Genomic DNA, 13,220 nt, shown 5'->3' on the forward strand with positions numbered 1-13,220 from the left:
CCGGTATAGATCACCCGGTCTGACCGCCGATGTCGCCTGCTGCGCCTGTTGCCTCCGCCGGTCTGACTGCCCTGCTCCCGCCGGTCTAACCGCCGCTTGCCGCCGGTCTGACCGCCGGTGAGTTGCCGGTTAGACCGCCGAAACCCGGTGAAACACAAATCGAAGAACTCTTAAAGTAGATGATGACTTTATTGATTCTCTCTGTGTTCACAAAGTGCATCAACATCACTCCTTACAAAAATTTCGACTAAACTTGAAACCCTAAATAAACTAGCAACTCAATTGCTCTCCAAAGCGATACCAAAAAGCGATACTGGGAAGCCTCACGCTCCCCCTCTATTTATACATGAGGTAGGCAGCCTAAAACCACGAACCAAACTCATACTAAGAGTCCTAAACACCTTAGGAAACCCTCTAGTACAAGACACAAACTTAACATAACCAATCGTACCAAATTTGGACTCCTTCCAAATTCGACTCCGCATCCCATACGCACACAATACCTCCATCGTATGCCATATGGAATCTTCACCAACCACGTGCATCAACTCTAGCCTTAGTATCCCGCATGATATCTGACCACCACGGACATCGTTTTACCACCAAGCCGACTCCCGGTCCATCACCGCAAATACTCTCCCGAGGCATCGAGTCACCTACACACGAAACAAACAAAGAAACCATATTCCGAGACCAAGCTATCCCCAACTTGACTCATTGTTAGCAAACAACAGTATTACATACGTATAGTATCCATCTAGAAGCCATAACCATGAAACAATCACGGATATCCAAAGAACCAACCCGAAACCGAAACCGACTCAGCGTCGGCCGGTCAGACCGTGGGCCTGGCCGGTTTGACCGCACACATAGTGCCGGTCTGACCGGCAACCTCCGCCCGGTCGGACCGGACACATAAAATAACAGAATCCGATCATCACCTGAAAATTGATTATCTCCAAAACCACTTCGACGATAATCTCCAAATATCAAAACCAATAATCACAGATGCCAATTGTTCATCACAGAATAAGGAACAAAACACACTTTGATCTTACACAATCATCACTACTCCATCCGTCCCATAATATAAGGGATAATGGGTAGATGTGACACATCATAGTGCAATGAATCTGGACTATGATGTGTCACATTCACCCATTATTCATTATATTATGGGACAGAGGGAGTACCATTCACATTAGCATGAACTTATGGACACTCAGTAGTGAACAAGTCTCTCATGAACACCACACCTCCATTTTCTACCCTCTCACTAGAGAGCCACAAGTACAACTAGCAGTAGTGCATATTAAATGGCATAGCCGCATTTAATTACTAACAAAGTGGAAGGCAATGCAAGCTTATAATGAGTACATGGATCTCTGAAACCACAATTACCCAATCAGTTTCCTTTCCCCTCTTCCTACCACAATACCTCATTATCTCGGAATGGGATGCATTCGGAGAAGATACAAGGGTAGTTCTCCCCATTCATGCTGCTCAAGAGGTCGTAGAAGCTCGGGATTGTTGGTATAGGGATCTAAGTGAGCACCATGCATGATTAACAACTAAAAATAGCCTCCACCGGTAATAGATAAACAAACATGAAGGGAGGACCCTCTATAAGATTATGTCCCTACGTAGCAGTTATATACTTATATGATCATTGAAATGTTGTTGCCTACCTGATCATGTAAGATATCTAAAGTTCAGTATCCTAGAATTAACAGGAAGCTGACCAGATGAAACAAATCAAAGAAGAAAGAACCTTCTGCACATACACATGGTAACCCATCACATATTCTGGATTAAATAGATTAATTCACGTAGACCTGAGAAAAGTTGCCAACATGGGACTGGAGATTGGACATGCATGCTCGTTATATCACTTTTATTCACAAGTTCTTATCTAGATTTACAAATAGAAAAAAAAAAGATCATTTTACAAAATAATTATTAGCATCCCTGAAACTTGATGCAAGGAAAGGAACTGCTCCTATCCACCTGTATGAACCAATAACTCTGTTTGAAGTACAGTCATAATGCTGCAATTTCACCACGTCCCCTGCCAATAGAAGTTCTGGAGTGAAGGCTCTCATTAGTCATCACTATCCATTTACATTTGGAAGACCATAATTATTGGCACTTGGTGGTGTGGAGTCTCCGTTGATACTCAAATTTGGTACTAGTTTGGATTTATAGCAACTTGCCAAATTTGGAAACTATCGAGTCTTTCCCGCGAAGGCCGGTCTGACTTCCGTTGTTTTTTTTAGGAAAATGACGGCAGGAGCTCTGCTGGAATTTGATTAAGAAGGAAAATAGAGTGTAAACAGATCGGTCTGACTTCCGTTGTGTGGCCGGTCAAACCGGACAATGAACTGCAGTCAGACCTTAGGTGTCCGCGTGGTCAGACCTTCAACACAAAGTCCGAGTCCAATTAAGTATTTCTCGTGTTTCCTTTTTTGAGACTAGGATTTCTCGAATCTTAGTTGATTTCTAAGCCGAATTGGACATGAAAATGACCCTGAGAAGCAAGTCCACCCCTCCTACAAATATAAGGGGTCAAAACCGATTGAAACAACAATAAATCAATTGTCAAAATCAATTTATTACCCAAACCCTCTATATTCTACATCTTCCTCCTTCTTGCTACCTATCCCAAAGTCTATTCTACTCAAATTCCCCAATTGCTTGTCATCCTCGTCTCTACGGCTTAGAGGACGTCCTAACTGGCCTGCCGGAGTCTAGGACAAACTGGCGCGTGTTTACCTAACGGGGTCCCTCCTGGGTGTTCTTTTGAGCATCCACCGCTCCTTGAGGCGGCTCGTCTCCGGGTGTGCCACTGCGGGTTGCACATAATGTGCTCAATGTGTGAAGGCGCGATTCGACGTCAACAGTCTCTAACACCGTACCTCCATTTCTACCCTCTCACTAGAGGGCCACTCCACACCACGTGACAATACAACCGACTTAGTGAATGTTAATTGAAAGTATAGCTGCATTCACTAGCAAAGTGGAAGGAAAAATGTGCAGCTTATAAGGTGTACATGGATCTCTGGAACCACAACTATATATCCAGTCAAGTGCTTATCCCCTCTCTTTGCATGACAAATTTTACCACAATCTTGTGACCTTGGAATTGAACGCACTGGGAGAAGATACATGCATGGGTTGTTCCCTCTATTCTTGCCTCTCTAGAGGCCAACGAAGATTTGGCTGGCTTGCTGGTCCAAGGATCCAAGTTAGTACCATGCATGGTTGAACAAGATCCACTTCTAAGATATCAAAGAACCTAACGTGATGGTTGTTGAGTTGTGATCCAAATTTATTTACACTTAATAAAGACCAGCTTCTGCCCTAGTGAAGCGGAGGTTGAAGTTGGCCCATTGGGTTGTGCACCTGGGGATGCCCGGGGGTGCGGGGGCGGAGGCCCAGCGGTATAGATCGTAATGCCTTTTAGGGTTCCACCTCATATATATAACTCTCGTAAGCCGCCGTGCGGCGTTGTAACCTCACCCTCGATATAGTAAAGATTTTTTTGCTGGCTTGCATCCGTGGTTTTTTCTCTCCTGGTTTGGGAGGGTTTTCCACGTTAAATCTCATGTCTTCTGTGATTGATCTATTGTTCTTTATCGTTTGTTTGCCTATCGCTTCCTAACAATGGTGTGTGTCTGTAACTTTTCCGTCCTTGAGCTCAACAACATGGAAAGTCTGTGCATCATTTGCATGGGATGAATGACATCTAAAAGTCAACATCAACCAGCAGCGTCCTGACAAGAATGGAGGGACATAATTTGTTCTACCGATGATTTTATCATTCTAGAGGAGGTACCATACTCTTTTATATCAATTTGCATTACCTCTTTAGACATCTCCTGAACAATTAGAAACATCACCACTGCACTCCTTCAACCTTTTCACTTGCTGTTTCTACATGAACAGATGAAATTCATGAAACAGAGGGAGAGTGTTGATTTAAGGAAATACAGATATCAACAATGATATGTTATAGCCCGTATTGGAATGTATGCATGCATAGGGAAACGGGGTAGCCAAATGACGATGATCTTTACTAGGGAGCAGGGGCATTTAGTAGACATGGAATGTATTCCACTTAATATAAACTTTGGTTCAGATCGAAGATTACAATCATTTCCAGGAGCAAGGACCCCAGAGAATAGGTGTGCTAGCAAGTATTTGGCATGAACATGTTAACCACAATGATGATGTTGTGCCATGGGAATGTTATGATACACATATGTTGAGGAAAAGAGAGAAACCAAAGAGAAAAACAGCACGAGCAATTCAGCATCAGAAGCAGTCGTAGTACAAACTAGATAGCACTGGCTACGTTGTATATATAGACATCCAACTGAGGAGAAACATGAACACTGTTGCTCACTGCTTAGGTGAAGTATGAGCCTTAATTAATAATTTTGAGTAAGAAAATGCTGACAGCATGTTGATTAATTTTGAAGTATCAAAATTTTTCGGTATGTTGGCATTCAAAATTCTAATATTATGGTAGACTAGTGGTCCAATGGAGGGCACCTATATACCTATATATACCTTCCACACATCCAGATTCCAGCACTATTTAATCAAATACTCATATCTAAAGTCACAAGTCCATCTATATCTGATGGTTATTCCGACTCTATCTAGGGTGTATATATACCAATTTATTTACAAGCTAGTAGCAACTCACACAAACATGGATCAGATCGAGCTCAAACTACCTAAAGATGATGCAGATCAACTGCCAGTGGCATCACAAATATAGGCGTAGGATGCATTTGGGAAGGAGAAAAAGGACGTGAAACAAAGACTGCATCGATCACTCGCAATCCATAGAGCGTAGTGGCATTGACTGACCTCACACAACCTTTTATGCAGTAAGACACCAGAAAGAGTAGCAACGACCTGTATGTTCATAGTTGCAATTTCTCATATACTCCATGGATTTATCAGTAACTAGATTAAATTGTACCAAGTGATATTGTGGCACCAGCTAGCTAGTTTAATAAAAATGTTGGAATAGTTGTATGATCAATGTCATAATGAAAATAAATTCTATGAATTGAAATTGAAAAATGTACAAAGAATAGGTAAAACAATAGTAAGAATGCTTGATGGAATGATGGTATTATAATGACTACCATATTATTATAGCTACCTATGCTATTTAAATTTGAATAGCAGAGGTAGCTTTTGAATAGAGGTAGCTGTGTATTATGGGATGAAGGTAGTAGTAAACTTTCATTAGTACAATTATTAGTTACGTCTTCAGTTTCTTAAGGGAGATTACTACCATTGGATGATATACAAAGTGTAATATTATATTATACTAATGAATTTTCATTAACGATCTTTAGTAATTTCATTGTCAGATCCATCAATGCCTAGACTGGATGGACCATATGCATTTTTTTTATTTTTTCTGTACTGAAATATTCACTGAAGGTATTATGACTAGAAATATGTCGACAGAAATGAACTTCACACAATGCTCCTAACCTCCTACCAACATATATATAAGATCTAAGAGTAGATAACTAGAAAACTACTGTGATCCAGACTACCATATATTTCTTCCATGAGCATCTTTCCCATCCTTGAGATGGTACCACGAGGTACTATGAGGTACGAGGTACTATGAGGTACCAATCTAATCTAACCGTTAGTTTAACAGGGGTATGATCGGGCAAACAAAAATAAGCTCTCCTCTCTTCCTTCTGCTGTATCAGGTCGTCCGTGACGGCTGTCTGCGCCGTGCCATCGTCGCATCGAGGCCGTCGCGCCGCCGTCACCCATCAAGATCGTCGCGCCGCCGTCGCCCATCGTGGTCGTCGCGCCGCCGTCGCATCGAGGCCGTCGCGCCGCCGTCGCATCGAGGTTGTCACGCCGCCGCCGTCCACCGAGGCCGTCGCGCATCGAGCCTGCCGCCGCGGTTGCGCGAAGATGCTTGAGCAGTAGGAATTCTGAAGGTTGCCGTCGCGCATCGAGCCCGCCGCCGCCGTCTCCGCCGCCGTCGCGCGAAGTTGGTTGAGCAGTAGGAATTCTGAAGGAAGCTGAAGGTTGTCCAATCGAAGATGCTTGAGCAGTAGGAATTCTGCAAGAGATGGCAGATTCTTCCAATTTTTACAACCTCCCAAATCTAGGCTGATAAGATTACTCACTGAGGCTTTTGCAATCCAGTATGGGATTTTAGCACCAACATAACCTGAAATCTTTAGGTTCTTCAGAATAGAATTTGGCTCAAGGTTATCAAGAATGATTGAACAATCTTCTCTGCTGTTGGTGCCATCATCCTCTGACCATTCTAGAGATAATGAGCCGAGATGCCGTTTTTCCTCCAGCTTCGCATTCTTGGCTTCTTCTTCATTCTCAATATTCTCTAGGTCCTTGATAACTAGTTTACAGAGGCACTTACTGTGTAACCTTTTGCTTGTCGGACCTGATAGTCTTCTAACATCTCTCCTAGTTTGATGTATCGAAGGTGCTTTAACTTTGCCAGTTTGCCCATAAAATCAGATGTATGGAACAATACCGTTTTAAACAGACCATAAAATAAATGCACGCAAGCAGCCCATGCTGCATAGGAATTTAATACTGAATAGAAGGAGATAATCAGTTCATATTGGTGTTTCTTAGGTAAGAAAGATCATCGATCAACGCTTATGTTGGTTAACGTTGGTCCTAATATGATCGGTTAAAAGCTGTCAAATTTTAATTAAAAAATTTGGCAGAACCTCGCTAGTACTTGTGAACATTCACGACAGGTAGTTTATAAGCAATCAGTCATAAAGTCATAATCACATCCAGACACAAAATGACACAACCAACTCCAAGACTAAACAACACGACAAGTACAGATCAATTATGTACTGAGATTACATAGTTTCAAATTACATAATGTTACATACTGACAGGCCTAAGCCTCAGATAAGCATACAAAAGAGAGTTACTGGCCACATGCAAATATTCTTCAATTCTGATCATCTAGGATCAGCTGTGCGCCTGTGCCACAATGGATTGTCTGCATGCCTTTCCTTTTCTGCTGAACAGAGAGAGAAAAAAACTGCACAAGTCAGAAATAAAACTTCTCATGCCTAAACATAGCTGAAACATTTTTATTGAGAGAACAGAAACTAATCTAGAATTTGAGAGGCCAGCATGTCGTTTCTGACAATGCCAAGAAACGATGAGACCGTTAATTATATACCTATAAGACAGTCAGTAATTATACCATGGGCATTCCGTCGAACGCCTTGAGTGCAAAATAAACAAGAGAAGTTCTATTCAACTAAGATACAATTTCCATGCACACACATGAATTGACAAATAGTGTGCAGTTCATCTGCAAACACGCAAATGAATAGCTAGCAATTCGTAATTCATATCTATACACAGGATATATATTAGCAGCTGGAAAAATCTCAACTAATTAAGTGTAGTGCCAAATTGCTTACCTGTTTTCAGGTCCTATAATAGTCCCCTAACTGAAGATATGCAAATGAAATTCTAACTGAAGATATATCAAGATTATATCTAACCCACATTTTCCATTTACTCTTGTGGTATGATAAATACAACTACAATCCATATATCTCTTCATGTTTTGTGAGTATGCGACATGCAACTATAATGCACATACGTTTAACACATAAAACATTTACTATCAAGAATTATTACACATTCAATTTGAAATGTCCCCATATAGAATCGACCCAATGGTTCAGTCTTGTCTACAGCTGTGGTATTGGGATAATTTTACTGACCTAGTGACCTTAACAGGAAGAGGAAGGGAAAACGTAGATGATGAACTCGGCCGTGGAGAGTCTATGATCAGAGGAAGAAACTCGGTGGGTCAGGGCCTCATGGGGGCACCGCAACCATCCTAGGAAGGCGAGGGGGCGGACAATCGGATCGCACAGTCCCGGTAGCGCTGAGGATATGGTTGGTGAGGAGCAGCGTCACCGAATCCGAGGCCAACACAACCCCCTACCCTCCCCCCGGTCCTTCCTGCGGAGCTCGTCGGCATCTGGCGCCCTTGACCACGGGGGCGGCTGGATCTGGCGACGAGGTGGCAGGAGTGGAGGCGCTAGGGATGGGGAGGGGGAGGGCGCCATAGGATGCGGAGGAGACGGCAGCCAATGGCATCGGCGTCCGCGCTCGAACGCGAAAGGAGGAGATGGAAGCCGGCGCCCGGCAGCATCTGTTCTTAGGTGGTTGTCGGTGAGAGAGAAGGGGAAATCGGCATACGAGAGAGGCGAGGAGCCGGGGAGATCGCTGGGTTGGGTGTTATTGCGAAATTACCACCTTACCCTTCCACCCATGAAATGCATTCGGCACCGCCTTCGGGGAGACGCGGGTACCGATACCATCCAGGCCGTTGGATCGCACGAAATTGACGGTCAGGATATGGTACCTCCTTCCCTCAAGGACTATAAAAAATCTCTTCTTCCATTACATGCTCGATCAGTAGTGAAAGAAATCAGAGGCTAGAAGTTTATACAATAGTGCATCAGCTTACCACAAAGGTAGAATGGCTCCAGGAGATGTGAAAATGTGAATAGTGAACATGAATGCCATAATGTAGAATGAGATACATCGAGGAGGATTAGAGGAGACTCAATGTAACAACCCAGCCGAGCAATAATAGTCCCACATGTAGAGTTTAGATTGGTTGAGCACCAGCACATAAACCCGTGCGTTCTAACTTTGTATGGATTAACTCTTTTACACATAGCCAGAATAGTAGAAGTATATAAATTCCCCGAAAGAGCTGAGGTGTGGGCTTTTCAGAAACTAAGATAGCAGCACCGACACTAACTTTAGTAGAGAGATGAAGAGCCTGTAAGTTCTGTCATTTGTGATGAAGAAGAAATGATCAGATTCTCTGTGAGCTCACAAAACCAAAATGAGCAAGTACTTCCGGACAGTATGCTCATACACCTACAGGACTTCATTTGAACTTGTTCCACACCTTGTTTAATAGAGTTTCTTATTCTACTAGAAAGAGAAACCATTGTAAAACATCTATATTTTCTCACATAGGATCCCCCCAAGGAAGAGACTAATATTAGAACAGAACAATCATGAAAGTCTTCCTCTTTAAAAAATATAAGGGGAGGGGGTGTCATTAGGATGTGACAAAATTTGGGGAAAAAATACGATGCCATGATAACAGAAAAGAGGATTAATGTTTTTATTTTGACGGAAAAAGAGGAATAATGTTGGTAATACATGATAATCATTTCAGAAAAAAAGGGAATGTGTGCAATACATGTGCATATGTGATTATCATTGACCCCTTGAACTAGTCAAATCTAATACCAACTTTTATATATGAATTTGAACATAATCTATGTCTAGATTTGTATACAAAAGTTAATTTATTTTGGGATGGACGAAGTATATCAATATTGTGAATGTTTTCAATCAGAGAAGTGGACAAAAGTTAATTTATTTTGGGATGGACGAAGTATATCAATATTGTGAATGTTTTCAATCAGAGAAGTGGACATGTATGAACATTTTGGTTTACACATAAGAAGAACTTATCATGTCGTGGTCAATTCATGTTTGATGTCTAGGTCTTTTGTCTTCTGGAACAAATTTTTATTCCTGGTACGAAATAGTATCAAATAATTATAATCTTGAAACCATCGAATCGTGTGAATAAAAAAAAACCAGAACTGCAGAAACACACAACGGACATGTCTCAAATTTCATAAGTTATTGAACAGAGGAGTAAGTTATAAATATGATTGATGATTTCTCAAACCAACAGGTGGTGAATGTAAAAGGTGACCATAACTCTCAGGGAAAAAAAAGCATTCACCAACCTACCACTTATTCATATCAGTTATAAATAATTAAACACCTGCTTTTCATTTTTATCAGTGCCACTTCGTTGTTTTCTTCCTTTCTACAGTTACAAGAACTAAACTTGAAGCAGTTGCCACACATCAGTTAAAGAGCGAGGAGTAATCTCTACCACAAAATGCATGGGTATGCAACTGTGAGCTTAATTCATTGGTTCACACCCTCATTTATCTGATCTGTTGTAGGGATGGGATGCATTGAGGAAGATAAGAAAAGGCACAACGACAATACCGGGAGTGTTTCAGCATCGATCGGTCCTGATTCCTGACCTTCTTTCAGCATGAAGTGCGACACTTGTATCTCACACTAGGACAGTTGTCATGACCTTAGACCATGACGGGATAACTACTGCCGTGAAGATAGCCGGGCAGCGTCGGCTCCTGGAGAAGGGATGTAGATTTAGGCTAAGGAGAAGAACATTGCTGGGAGAGAGAGATTAGAATAATTGATATTCATTGCTTAATTGATAATAGATACAATCCTATCTTTATATAGATGGTACCAACTTGATCCCTAAGTAAGAACTTAATCTTATCCTATCTTATCTCTAACAACTAACTAATAATCTTATCTTTAACTTGATTGGTTTGGGCTGCCTATAAGCCTTGACCTACGGCCCAATGCCCATAACATTGTGTGAGGTTCAACTCATGAGCTCGTCAACCAAAGAGGTAGCTAACATAGCTCACTCTAGGTTAATGAGAAAGGCAAATTTGGAGCAGCATATGTTTCTTTTCCGGTTTCTTTGCATGGGAAATGTGAAAGAAGGTTCTGGCTGATTTTTTTTTATTGGCAATGACACAACTGTTCAAATCACTGATGAGATCTAGATATCACTAACGGCAAGAAACATTAAAGATTTGCCCTTCAAATCACTGATGAGACTAGATATATCACTGTTTCAACATTTAGAGATCGACAGGGTTTCACAAGAGAGTAAATAAATATTGTGTCGTTAGCCGCTACTATCCTACATTGGGTGGTATATTTTGGATCATGTGTAATGCCGTGTTACAGGTTTTGGTAAAAATAAATAAATGTTTGACAGCAATGTGAAAAGGATTAAAAAATATTAGTAAGTTGAAAAATGTATATTAACATGGAACTTCACATCGTAGAAAAAATATGTTTCCAAATATTAATCTCATTGTTTTTAAAGTATCACACTATGAATTTATGGAGTTGATGTTTGACAATTCGTCTTATTAAAAATAATTTTAGTACATATATGTAAAAATATAAGTTATATTTAAGTAACTTTAGTGATTAAACAAGTTACAACATTACTTACCTAATTTTTTAATAAGATAAATAATCAAATGTCATGTCCAAAAGTTAATATTATACATTTCAAAATGAAGGTAGTACTAGCTTGTACAAGTGCACACACATCTAGGTTGGCAATTAATATCCTTAGTGCTGGCCATGGTCCCTTTATTTAGGTTTAGGCTTATTGACTTAACCTTTTAAATCAGTGTTTTGGCTTATATGATTTATAAGCTGGTGGATTTAAAGTCCTAATTTTAAGAGTGGTCATACTTCTTTCTCTTGTAAGTAAAAAAAAAAACTTCTTCAACCTAGCTAGCTTTTAGCTTAATAGTATAAAAGTGGCTTATGGTTTTAGGAAAGACAAACAAAAAAATTATTATTTATTTAGGCTTAGATATTTTAACTCATAAACTGACTTGTAAGTCTAAAAAAAAAGACCAATGCCAAGATATGCTTAGGATTTAGAACCAACGTGGCCAACATCCACGTGGTGTTGCATGCACATTTCTGCTTTTCATTGTGGAGGGTTGCCATATATGATATGTCACCCTTCTTGTCAAGCAAACCCAAGTAAGACACTAATTAAGAAATCTGGAATTTTCCCTAATGACAAAACCAAAAGAAATAACAATATAATAATAATAATAATAATAATAATAATAATAATAATAATAATAATAATATACTTTTAGGTAGCACCAGCACACACAGAATAAAATAGCGACACATACCCACAAAAACTCCCGCTGCATCTCATGTTCTATCCTGATCCTCAATCCAACACCACTTTACAAAGCAAAAGTTATATGCGTGAAAATTGTTGTGTTTACGATACACAAAATTGCAAAACAAAGTGCTGCTGAATTCTATAAGAATGGGAAGCATTCAGAAAGCAAGAGTTTTTCCAAGAGAGACAGTACTGCAGTAGAACAAGAGCATAGCAGCTTGGCTCCAAGGGTAGACCCATGGCCGAGCAGCCGAGGACACGGCAGAATTGTGGCCATATCGCATGAACAGCATTATTTGATGACTCCATAGGCTAGCCCGCTGTAATAGTATTTTCATGGGCTCTAGATGACTTCCTCGACGAGCCACTAAAAGATAACTAGCCTCGTTTCTAGTTCAAACGAAATGAAGGTGTATACCGTCTTAGTTATGAGAGGGCGTGCATTCTTGTGGTTACAGTGATAATCTGAATAGGTCGGGTAAAAATAACCATTCTAAAAAAATAAAAAAAGAAGATGCCGTCTTAGTTCGCCGAGGAGCAGAGACAGTGTTTAATTATCGATAAAATTGTGATGTGTGATTTGGAAAGGGAACTACCAGCCTCTTGGTAGAATCACCACAAGTTCTCCTTTCTAGTCTTGTCGATCTGAAAATAGAAACTAAGGTACTCTTGACGTAATCCATCAAATACTACCAAAGTTTGTATTAACAATGACAAGGGTTAATTGTAACTATATAAGGATGGGAGCGGTTGGAATCGTAACATCTCTTTGGAAAGGACGCTCGGCCGATCGATGATTTTTAGTATTTATCAATTTAACTTGTTGATATCAAAACAATGCTAAAAGAAATTAGAGAAATCAAATCTCATGTATTGCAAAAAAAGGAAACGGTACAACTTACAAGGAAAGAACGCTCGGTCAGTCAGGAATTTCCATAGCAATTTTCATCGTTAATTAAAACTATGAAGTAAAAGGCATGGTGATTAAGAGGTATTGTTGACTCATTTGGTATAATTGTATCATAACAGAAATTATGCTTGAGCTCTTTGAACCAAAAGTTTGGTGGGTCCATAAATTTGGTTGATGTTACACCTACTTTAAACAAAAAGTGCGCTGGCTGCAATTGAGATTTCTATAGGCAATTGTTGATGTACCCTAGAATAAACTGAATTTGGCATACTCTGCTGCAGAGTGAAATTAAATCTGCTAAATATGGTGCAAAGCAGTGCACAATGTGTAAAATGCAGTTTACTCATCATATATTCAATATTTTAACACAATGGTATAGGAGTAGTTCCTTAATTTGTTTTTATCAAGCGATGGATGGAA

General features: G+C 40.2%; 1 long non-coding RNA gene across 2 annotated transcripts; it reads right to left on the reverse strand.

The window, feature by feature from the left end:
* Positions 1-6,873: 6,873 nt before the first annotated feature.
* On the reverse strand, positions 6,874-8,835 carry LOC127778770 (uncharacterized). 2 transcript variants are annotated; one of them, XR_008018564.1, is made up of 2 exons: positions 7,785-8,835; positions 6,874-7,060 (listed from the first exon to the last, which is right to left on the reverse strand). It is a non-coding gene; the product is annotated as an uncharacterized LOC127778770 (long non-coding RNA). The 2 variants fall into 2 exon arrangements; XR_008018565.1 differs by having other exon boundaries at positions 6,874-7,063.
* Between the last annotated feature and the right edge of the window lie 4,385 nt (positions 8,836-13,220).

The sequence above is a fragment of the Oryza glaberrima genome, chromosome 7, assembly GCF_000147395.1.
Source record: "Oryza glaberrima chromosome 7, OglaRS2, whole genome shotgun sequence".
Classification (NCBI taxonomy): Eukaryota; Viridiplantae; Streptophyta; class Magnoliopsida; order Poales; family Poaceae; genus Oryza; species Oryza glaberrima.